Source organism: Lissotriton vulgaris, chromosome 7, assembly GCF_964263255.1.
Source record: "Lissotriton vulgaris chromosome 7, aLisVul1.2, whole genome shotgun sequence".
Taxonomy (NCBI): domain Eukaryota; kingdom Metazoa; phylum Chordata; class Amphibia; order Caudata; family Salamandridae; genus Lissotriton; species Lissotriton vulgaris.
Window position 1 is genome coordinate 1,436,047,283 of NC_141695.1, and position 12,169 is coordinate 1,436,059,451.

At 39.7% G+C, this 12,169-nt stretch overlaps 1 protein-coding gene across 1 annotated transcript in view; it reads right to left on the reverse strand.

Moving 5' to 3' along the window:
* TTI1 (TELO2 interacting protein 1) overlaps positions 1-12,169 on the reverse strand; it is a 292,570-nt gene that overhangs the window by 205,931 nt on the left and 74,470 nt on the right. The gene's annotated exons all lie outside the window — the stretch shown is intronic.

Consider the following 12,169-nt stretch of genomic DNA (forward strand, 5'->3'; position numbering starts at 1 on the left):
AGGTTCAGCATAAAGCAGTTGATAGCAAAAGCCTTTCACATAATGACACTGCAGCAAAACTGCCAATCGTGAACATCAGTCACCAGAAACAATGTAGTCCCTATTTTGAAAAGTAAAATAAAAACTTTGATATTATGAAACACATGGTGGTAATTCCTGTTATACTAATTAATTTGGAGAAGCACATCTTCACTAACACGGTTCCTACTAAGACTTGCATTTCAAAAAACACCTTAAAAATGTATCAACTATGTAAATAAGAACAAGCATTGGCAAAGCCAATAGGTCTCGCCTCTGAAAGGCATTAGCTAACCCTAGGGAATTGCCATGGCATGTTGCCAATAGTGATTAACAGCGGCAACAAGAAAAACAAGCCTTCTTGATAGGGTGCCTGTTTGCCTGAAAGAAACGTACATGTTCATAACTTGTTAATCAGCAAATATGAAGGGTGCATTGAAACTGGTAGCGGCTTTTATTGATGGAATCCCTTGAAGATTCCTGATAACACAGATTTATTATTTTTTCAGTGGTATTGCAAGGGAGTTACCAGCTGAGCTGTGAAGTGTTTGCTTTTATAGGGCTGTTATAAAAAATATTGCACTCTGTGCTCTCTGGGTATTACTAATATCTAGATTTTGAAACACTTTATCTTAAACCTTTTTGTACATTTTGTAGCACCCTATCTTATACTGTGCGTAATGCACATTTAAAATAATAACTTACATATTCACAGTGCTTTCTGTCACAGACTGGGCTCGTGTAGCACTAAACATGCACAAGTCAATATTCTTCACTGCACCAACAATGATTCAATTATGTGGGTCTCTAGTTACAGATACCGAATGCTGCAGTGCATTAACTAATAGAGGTTCAATGATGTATGATGGTGACTTTCCCACTGTTTAACTTAACTCACATTTTTTTTATTTGCCTGTGACCCCGCACCCACGTTCACTCATCCCACCCCCTTTAAGCACAGGATCACAGTTTCCATACTTTTGTAGGAGATTTATATTCCATGAACACAATCGGACAGGACCTATATCATCTACTTTGTCTGTGGAGTACATATTGATATTAAATCATTGTTCCTTATTACTGTGTAGTGACTTAGTAATCCATTTTTCATTTATAACAGGGTTTTTGCCCATATCCTTTTGAGATAACCATTCTCCTCGTTTATTGGGTGATTTTCCTCGGGCATGTCTTAGTACTAGTACTATTTGTCTGTCTATTTTTGGCTGTTTGGTTTTTTCTTCATCAATGAACGGTGTTGGATAAACCGTTGGGCCTTGTTTCATAATTGATATACCCCAAGCTTTGAATACATGTTGTTCTGTCAAAATCAATTCCGCTATTACCGGGGAGTTTAATGTAATTAACTTGGGAGCATGTGAATTCTCGTTTCCTGACATAAATTCAATAGAATCGATATCCTTATTCACTATCTTAGAGAGGGATGGAATTGACTTGAATAGTCTGAGTATATTACCTCGATTCAGGGTATCTTGCCTACCTCTAGATTCAAATTCTGGTTTAAAGATAATTTGTACTTTGTTATTTGGTGAATAGTTGTCCTGCGGGAGGTTTTCATTTGATGACTTTGATTTGAAGGTAATTCTTTTTACCCCTTCACTACTTTCTATAACCAACTTGTCCCATTCGATATTTTTGGATTTGTCTTTGTGTTCCTCCGTTATACTGGATTTAATGGAAAATTCTGTTTTTTCACCAGCGTGTTGATATTGCTGGTTTGTTGTATTTATTACTACTTTTATTGGGGTTTTATCCTTCCTTCTTTGGTGACTGTTGCTTAATGGACCAGTCTCTTCTTCTTCCTCCCATTCGAGTATTTTTTCCTCCAACTGAGGGGAACAATCCATGGTCCTTTTATCCTCCTGCTGTTCTTTTATTTTCCATACCTCCGGCTGTATTTTTTGGTCTTTAATCACCTGTTCACCTTTTAACTCTAAATTCCTTCTACCGATATTATTTTCGTTCTCTTTTTGCTTTGTTTTAGCGCTTTTTTCATGAACAAATCCCTTGGTTAATTTTTGTTCAAATAATGGGAAGTATTTGTTAGTTCCAACCATATTCGATATTACAACCTTTTTTCCTTCATTAGTTAGTCCTAATTCTTGACTGTTTAAATCTAAGATTATCTTATGTTTTTGATCTACAGCAGTATCTTTCCCTATCTCGTATCTCTTCCCATCTATGGTCGTTATCTGATCTTCATCTGTTTGTATTGTAACACACTGTTTAGTTTTTCTTTGTTTCCTCGCTTTCCGTAGTTTTTTCTTTTGACGTTTGGACAGCTTATTGGAGCCATTGATATTGTCTTCCTTAGCTTCCTGATCTTCCTTTATTTCAGTGTTAATAGTATTGTCCCTTATAGAGTCCATTGATTGATCATTGAATGTGTGTTTGTCCATTGTTTGATGTTCTTCACTAGATACTACTGTTTTTTTGTATACATTTTTAGATAATATTTCTTCCTGGCCCTTATCACTTTCTTTGAGACTGGTAAATTCATTTTCCATCTTATTATTTAATTTGTTGTTTTTACTGTTACTGATGTCCTCCTTATTGTCATAATTTTTACCTTTTTTCATTTCTATGCTTCGTTTAGTGTCTTCTATTATACTGGTCAGGACCTCTGGTATTGTGGCAAGTTTATCTATGATTGGTGAATAGATCTGTTCTGTAGATAATTTCTCAATCTCTTTCTGGGCCCTAATTATCAATCCATTTAGTTGAGCAATTTTATTGTCAATCCCTACAACTGTATTTGCCATTGTTTTTAGCAGTTCAATTTGCACATTCATTTTGCCGGATTGGATTTGTAACGCTTCCAAAGTAAGAGTCGATGTTTGGTAGAAAATATCCCAAGTTATTTCGAAATTTTGTTGTTTTATTTCCAATTGGTTATTTTGTGTAGTATTCTGATTTTGGGGGTTATTCTTTACAGCTGTGGTTTGTGTTGCCATGTTGTTCTCACAGGTATTTTCTGTTGATATATATTCCCCCAAGCTATCCTTTATGTTTTTATCTAATCCATCATTTCGAAACCTCCCCTTATCTTCATCTCCTGTGAGATTACCATGACCTATGCCTTGATGTTCAGTATCCTCATGTATATCACATCCCTCTTTATGTTCGTAATTATTCTGAAGATTTAGCGAGTTTTCATTGAGTGGTATGTGTAACCTTTTGTTTATTACTACATTTACTTCTATAGGTATCTTTAGGTGTTTTTGTTCTTTCATGCACTCCTGAGTAATTTGGTTGTTTTCATTAATGTTGCACTCGGTATTTGTGGTACCGTCATTTATTTCCTTATTCATTACTTCCGGTGTACTGGTTTGAGAGTTACACTTCCCGGGTTGTAAGCATTTCTGTATACTCGGTTTATTAATTATTTCACTGGCAATTGGTTTCATTGGGGTCTGTAAGTTTGCATTTTCTCCCTCAAACTGTTTTGTCATCAACACCCCCGTCGGATCCTTCAAAAATGCGAATTTCTCTGGTATTTTACCTGACTTTTCAAACATCCTCGCTATTGGGGAGATTAACGACTGGTTTGGTTCAAATATATTTGATTTAACCTTTTTCGCTACCCTTGATTGTTGCATTTTCTTTGTGCGTTTAACCGCTATTCCTGTTGTTCTCTCCTTACCAGAACGCATAGTTCACCAGTATCACCAATATCCCCAGTCAAATCACTTTTGCTCTCCTCCAACTTTTCCAATTCATCACTAATTCTCCAAGTTGGGGCCGAAGGAATGAGGGAATGAAGAATTACTGGTCTTTACAGTCCCCGTATCAGCTTACTCTACCTCCCCAGCTTGTGTACTCCTCTCCCCCACAGATTAGGTCACTTGAATCTAAGGATGTAAAGATATTAATGTACCTTTTGAATTAACAAGCAACCAAAGAACTGCAGGATCCTGGAGCACCAGCCGTCGGGGTCAAGCAGTGGAGGCTGGTAGAGACCGTGTGGCGTTAAACGGTTTTAGGCGATCAGCATTCTCCACTCTCCTCTCTTTCACTGGGCCACCGCTCCTGTAGCTCCTATAGCTTCTGTTGCGGTCGCATTCGTGGTGAGACGCTGGAGAGCTAGGGGGGGAACGGTCAAGCCCCTTACTTCTTACTCACGCAGCTCAACTGACCACTGGCACTGGCCGCCAACAGCAAAACATGGACTGGAGATGGGTAAGGACTGTAGATGCTGCTTCTAGAATGCTCCTTTTGCTATGTAGCCTCGCTGGAGTCACTGCCTCCCTGCAATCCCCCACTGCTTTCAGAGCTGCCCCAAAGTTTTTCCAAGAGCTCCTGTGCCTCTAGCCGTCTTGTTGCAGTAAAACCTGCAAAGAGCCTTGCAGAGCAGAACCTCGCAGAAAGCCTCGCAGCGGCTCCCGCCGCTACCGGGCAGCTCCCGTTTTTTGTTTGTTTGTTTTTTAGTGCCCACTAAGGAGACTGCAAACTCAGTCAGCCTCCTGCATTTACGCCCCCCCGGGCTCCGCACCTCGGGGCAGGAACAGGCTTCTGCCACGTTCAATTCCAGCGGCGGTAGCCGCGTTCGACAGGCAGCTTCAAATCCACGTTTCACAAGCGGATTCTGCCGCGATTAAAAAATCCAGGTGATGCGTAGAATCCCGATGTTTAGGGCTGCAATCCTCGCCAATCCATCAACAGGACTCTCTGCTAGCACACCAGCCTACTACACGCCAAAAGCACCGTTGTTGGAGAGGGGGCACCTTTGCAGAGCTTTTAAGGGCTCGGCAGGCGGCAGGACTCGGCAGGGTAGGCGATGGGCAGAGGTGGGTGAAAGCAGGCAAAGCAGCGAGGTACAGAGCGGCGTCCTCCTCGTGCTGCTCAACTCAACTCTCACTCTCAGCGTCTGTCAACAGGTCGCAAATCCCGGACTGGAATCTGTATTAGTAAAGCACAGTTTGAAGAACAAGGAGATGTCACTACACAGTAATAAGGAACAATGATTTAATATCAATATGTACTCCACAGACAAAGTAGATGATATAGGTCCTGTCCGATTGTGTTCATGGAATATAAATGGGCTTGGTGCAAAGGTTCATAATGCTCATATCGACTCAATATTGCTCCCCTCTCAGATTATTTTTTTACAAGAAACGTGGGAAACCAAACCATTTGTACTACACGGATTCAAAGGTTATTTTGAGCATGCAAATAAAAAACACAAATTTGGCCGTCCCAGCGGAGGGCTAGCAATTTTCATTTCCATGGACTTACAGGTTGAACATGAACGACTTGAGTATAAAAGTGATAATATTTTAATAATTAAGTTGAAATAGAAAACATCGAAACAGGAATTAAAGTTGATATATTTGATTAATGTCTATATTCAGCCAACAGGCCTAAGTAGGGAATCAACTTGTGGCATGCTGTATAACCTTCTCGTGGATTTAGTGCTCTCAGAGCCTCTAGCGGATTTTATTGTGTCTGGGGACTTTAACCTTAACTTAATGCCATCCTTCACAAGGGATGACACCTCTCAAACACAGGATTATCAATGGTCTAACCCACAACAGGACTTAGGAAGAGAAAGCTTGCCGTACAGCAATAAAATTGTAACATCCTTTGTCAAAGATATGGAAGCAATGGGCCTGCGTATACTAAATGGTTGATTTAAAGAAGATTCACCTCCAGCGTATACATATTTTAAGAACAAGGCAAGGTCAAGGATTGACTACACAATGATATCTCTTAATGCCTTCCATAATATCATTGCATATCAGATAAGGGAAGTTAGGGATAGTGATCACTGCCAGCAGATAACAACGATTAATCTAATGAATAAGACAAATCAACCACATGAAACTGTTCCGGGTCATATTGGAACAGTAAACTACAAAAAACTAATTTGGACTATTAAGAACAAAGATGTGATGAACGATCATGTTAGCCAAATAATAGAATTATGCTTCAATGAAAGATCCTCTGAAACCTTGATAGAATAATGGGTAAAAAATTTTCATGATGCTGGTTAAACCCCAACCTCAGCTGCGACGGGAGAAAAGTAATCAAAATGATGATTGAAAGTAAAACAAATCATACATAAACCTGCCATATACCATTACTAAACTAAAAAGAGCACGGAATAGGATGATAAGGCAAATCAAGAAATCTATTCCTAACGAGGAAACATCAGGCAAACTGAAAGCTGTGAATCAAAATCTAAGGAAATTAATATGGGATGAGAAAAATCAGGCAAAACAAGCACTCTGGGCAAAAATATACCGCGCAAGCAAACAGATAAACACAAGAGAGTTCTGGAAAATTATAAATGGTCTGGCTAGACCAAATAAAAGGGTTGTTTCCTCCGTTCTAACTGAGCAGGAATGGGTGACATTTCTTAAAAAACATTTAAACCAAAATAGTATGACAATAGAGAAAATTGAATCCCAACCGACAGATACACACGATGGAGATATGGAAACCCCAATTGTAGTAACAAAGGATCAACTAAGAAAACTAATTATAAAACAGAAAGATGGAGCACCAGGACCCAACGGCATCCCGTTTGCCCTATTCAAAGAGAATCTAGATCTATGGGCAACACATTTAGAAAAGGTATTTAATGAAGTTATTAAAAAAGGCGTTATCCCGGAGTCATGGCGAGGATCATTAATAACGCCAATTTACAAAAAAGGGAACTGGGCGCTTGCAGAAAATTACAGGCTCATCACACTTCAAGATACAGATGCCAAGTTGTTTGCTAGGATCTTACTGAATGAGTTGAGTGACTGGGCAACAGAAAGTAAGATCCTGCCACTGAATCAAACGGGCTTTATTAAAGGATTGGGGACATCAACAAACATCTTGGCTTTATCTTTAATAATGGACAAGTCAATTAGTCTTAAACAGCCCTTGTATCTTTGTTTCGTTGATTTTAAATCAGCCTTCGATTGTGTTCAAAGGAACTTACTGTGGAAAAAGCTCAGAGAAAAGAACATTCCAATGGCCCTACTGAAAATGATCCAGCTATTGTATAGCAAAACTTGGGTTAGGGTAAGGATGGGGGATGGGCAAACGTTGTCGAAGGAAATCCCTGCCAACGAAGGCTTAAAACAAGGCTGTGTACTGGCCCCCCTTCTATTTAATATATTCTTGGCAGACCTGTCAGGGACTTTAGATAAATTAAATGCTCACCCCCCGAAATTAGCGGATAGGCATATTTCAAACCTACTGTATGCCGACTATGCCATCCTGTTAAGCCAAACAAAAATTGGGCTGCAGCGACTAATTTCTGGAACTTGCACCTACGCAAGGGAAAATGGGATGGTGATCAACAAAACCAAAACAAAGATCATGATTGTCGCAAAGAGCAAAAAATTAAGAAAAAAATGTAATTGGTATATGGAAAACACCAAACTAGAACAGGTTGAAGTATATAAGTACCTGGGCGTACTTTTTGATGAGAAGGGTAGTTACCAGCCCCAAATAAAAGATATTCAGAGGAAGTCCAACTCCTTAACAGCTGCATTTAGAATCTTGCAGAGATCGCTGGGCAACCTCACATATGGGCCATTTTTAAAGGTTATAGCGGTAAGATTACTACCAACAATCACATACGGCAGTGAGTCGTTAATGGGAAGGGATACGGAAACAATCAATAATGCTGTATCTAAAACATACAAATTACTATTTCATCTCCCAACAAATGCCTCACCAGCCCAAATTAGACTTGAGTTTGGTTTAACCAACCAATATTATGCAAGGAAGGGACATTTTATTAAAACCTGGAATCGGATTAAAAACGACCAAGATAACCAAATCTCTCAGTTATTATGGAAGGAGATAAGTAATAATACAAAGGCACTACCATGGATTTTTCTTAAAGAGGCTATAGAAGAGTTTGCAGTCACCGCAATTTGGAATAATACCATAACTAACGCTTCCTTTAAGAAAATAATTAATAGAACGTCAAATCAATTATCAATTTTAAATGATAAAGATAGTCTGACAAAAAGAAAACATGCCTGGACAATAATAAATGGATATAAAACAAAGAAGGTTCAAGACTATTTAGAAATACCATGGTCAGGAAACAACAAACAAATCCTTCTAAAAGCAAGATTTGGAATCCTTCCGGGAAACTGCCACCTTCCGCCTTGGAAAATCTCTGAAAGGAGTTTAATATGTAGACTATGTAACAACGGAAAGGAGAATATTGTCCACTTGCTCTGTATTTGTCTGGGACTACGAAATGAAAGGACAAAGCTACTCAAAGTCCCTTTTATTGTACGCGGAATACGATCATGTAGGCAAGCCCTGAAATGTTGTCTTCAATCAAATGATATAGCCATGAATGCTACCTTTGTAAAAATGTTATTAATGGTAAAAACAAAATTAGTAGACTAAGTCCTAAATGAAGTATACTAAGGATATCTTTTAATGAATTTTATGATGAAAGTTTTATTGTTTTTATACTACAAGTATTTTTGTAAATGTATATTGTAAGATTTTAAATAATCAAACAATAAAGGTATGTATTGTATTGTTACTTTGTTTAATGCACTTCAACCACTGTCAATCATATATGCCGGGCACCACTTAAATGGGTCAATGAAAAAACAGAAACAAAGTGCATGGAAGCCCTTCTGTGGAAAGCTTGCTATAATTGTCTGCCAGGTCCTCCGAATAAACAAGCATTGGCATAGCCAATAGGTCTCAGCTTTTTGACCTTATTAGTGCTTAGACATGCAGCGCATTATCCTGGGTGCTGTGCTGCCAGGGATTGAAGAGCTATACAGTTACTGCACACTGGGTAGTGCAGTATGATTCAGAAATACATGCTTACCTCAGGAAACATTTATGAGCCCATTCCAAAGCTTTTTTTAAGGCACAGGCAGAAAGACAAGTGCCTCGATGCAAGTCAACATCACTATAACAGTCTGTGTGGACTGTATCACAGGAGTATTGAACAGCCTGAAGGATCAGCATCAGGGGCACTTAGAAACCTATTAGATGGTGAAGTAATACGTCTCAAAGAATGGGAGAGGACGTGGCCAGTGCTGCTGACTTGAGAAAAATGTCTTTTTGAGGCCTTGTGCTGCTTGCTTACTTAACCTTGTGAAGGCAACCCTCATCTGCTTCTGGAATAATAGCACAGCTCCGAATAATTTATTTCTAATGAGAAATATGTACACACCTACAACTCTATATAGACCTTCTGTTGAAGGGAACTGATCTTACACGTATTTCTATCCAAAACAGCTATTTTCCTTATGTGACCACCCTAAATGTCCAATCCAATACATTTCAGTAGAAAGAAAAATGTGATGTGCATTCTGATGTCAGAACACACTCATTGTTACTTTGACAGGTTGAGTTTTGTATCGAAAACATCTATCCATCGTTTTTCTCTAGCGTGAAACTGAAACCAGAACATTATGCAAAACATTTGAATAAACACTTAAGAAAAATTAGCATTGAACCCGGCTTACAAAATGATACCAGAGGTTAAAGAACGACAGACATGCCATGACATCACATAGATTGTACAGAAAAATATTTTACACTTTACATCGTGCACAGGGCCATTGGAATTTTGGGACAAGGGGGGGTCAAATTATGTAGCAAGAAAAAAGCCAAATTATGCGGTATAATGCACATTTTGCGAAAGCCTGATGCATTATGTTACTTTTTACACGTTACAAACATACTAGGAAAAGGTTTTCAACCCCATTAGTACCAGTTTAGCACCCAAATGCAGCAATAAGCGGATAAAAAGTGACAAGTCCGTCTTTGCCAAGGGCTTTCCACTGCGTGACAACAAATGTTGTCTTGTTTTGGTAAAGTTTGATCCTAGCTGGAGCTAGAAGCATTTTATTTTGTTAAAATCTGCAAATTAGGAAGCAGATATTGGATTATGTGGCAAATCCATATATATGAAGAAAACACCAAAGCCGCAGAATCACATGAATCGGGTGGATCACGATACTGCAAGGTACGCCAAAGTTACACAGACTTAAAAGAGTCCTACTTATGGTCACGGAAATACTCACGGTTGAGGCCATATTCCGAACCTAATTACATTAATAATAATAATAACACCACCAATGGGAATAATAAGAACTAACATTATTAACATCAGCATCAATTGTATTGTTATTGATACTGCCAGTAAAGTATTTACACCACGCAATTGACGATGAGAGATGGTTTTATAATGCATAGTACAGGGGAAGTCTAAAAAGCGAGTTCGGGCTCACTGACATGAATATGACTCAGTGGGTCCAGAACGCGCTGCAGAAATCTGTGAAGTTCTCCACATTATCCTGGTTGTTGTGTGCTAAAATGAAACATGCAATCAGTGTAGTAAAAATAATCTGGGTCAATGAGGACCAAATGATGTTGCTGATTAACTGCACTGTTTTTTCTTTATATGGCACGCTCAAACCCCTTGTGAGGCTCAAACGCTTTAATTATGCATCAAGGAAGAGCTAATTATGTGACACAAGATGCCATTAAAGACAAATTCATCATATTCTCTGGCAAAAATAGTAGCCCCATGTATAATTTTTTGCTTATTAAGTGCACTTGTCATCCCAGCTGGGGATTCTCAATGCTATCATTTTTATTAAGCAAGAATATTTTCGCATAGAACTCAAGTGGAGAAGTGTGGCTCACTGGTTAGAGCAGGCAGACCCTGAAGCAGAGGTCAGACCCGGGACCAGGGTTCAATTCCCGACGCGGCAGGGTCTTGAGCTCAAATGTCCACGGACTCGATAATTCTCGCTTCGGTGCCTGACCTAATCATAGGTTCACACTCTGCAACTCTGGGCATTAAGCTTGCTTAATCTCCACAACGGCCCCCGCGGCTCGATGCCTGGCTTTCACCTTGGGGATGCCCTGTAGGGGCTATCTCACAGGGAAAAGCCAGGACGGGTTCCCAAGGCAAGCGCTTAGAGACCTCTGGGTGATAAGCGCTATATAAATCCAATATACAATACAATACAATACAAGTTGTGTGCTACCAATGCGTTGTGTGGTTGCTTGGTTGCCTCACGGTTATGTCGGCTGCATACACTGTCGCTCAGGAGAGTTAGTTTGAGCAGATCTGTCAATCGACAATAAAAATAACAAACATGAGGGAAAGTTGTTTAAAATAACTTCTGCTTTAGTATTGGCTTTTAAGTTTTCAGACACAGCCTCTTTTCTTTGTATTCTTCTCACTAGTGAAGTATTGCCCTTGTTTTTTTATAACTTTAAAGCCCCTGTTCAGTGTATGCCGAGAGTTTGTTTTGTCAGACTATTCAATTGCATGCAATGTAACTACAACGTGTGCTTTCTTTCTTTCACAACAAAAAGGCGCTGTAGTGTAACATTTTGCAGACCTTAACCACGGGCTACTCGAATTACCATAATTAAGCGGCTGCACACCAGTTTGAAAGAAAAAAGTACGGGACAAATTAGCAGTCTGAGTGAGAGTCGGCATGAGATAGGTATGGAATGGCTCTAGTCGGTATGACTGTGGGGATGGCTTAACATTGTGCTATTCTGTGCATATTACTTTAATATCCCATGCTGAAAAAATATGAAAATGAATGTGTGTTATGTAACTATTGCTCATGTAAAGCGCTCACCGAGCAGCAGAGCATCCAGTTGCAGCAGCTCCGATTGGAGCACAACAGCTGGCCTTTTCCGACTACCGGAAAGAGGAAATTAAACGGGGCAGGGTTAAAGGCAAAACGGAGCATGAGGATTGTTAACCCCTTAAGCGCTGCGCCCGTCCAGCGGCCGACGGCACCACTACCTCGGGAGTGCTGCCGTCGGCCGTTGGACGTTCCAACTGCACCTGCGCAATGGAACGTTCAGCACTGGAGCTGGACGTTCTAAAGCAGTTAAGGTGTTAAAGGGGCAGGCACCGGCCATTGGGAAGAGTTAGACAAACACCAGTAGGAAACATACACAAGCACCAAAGCGGGAAGAGTTTGGGGGACTGGGAAACCCTCTCACATTTAAAGTTAGAGAAAGAAAATTGACCTTGCATCTGGCATTTGATCTTGGTCTTTAAATGCAGAGCAAATATGTGGAGATAACAAGAATTTACATAAACAGAAATTTGACCACAGGCAAACAGTAACACAAACAGGGAAACATCGATCTGGTCAGATGCTCTTAG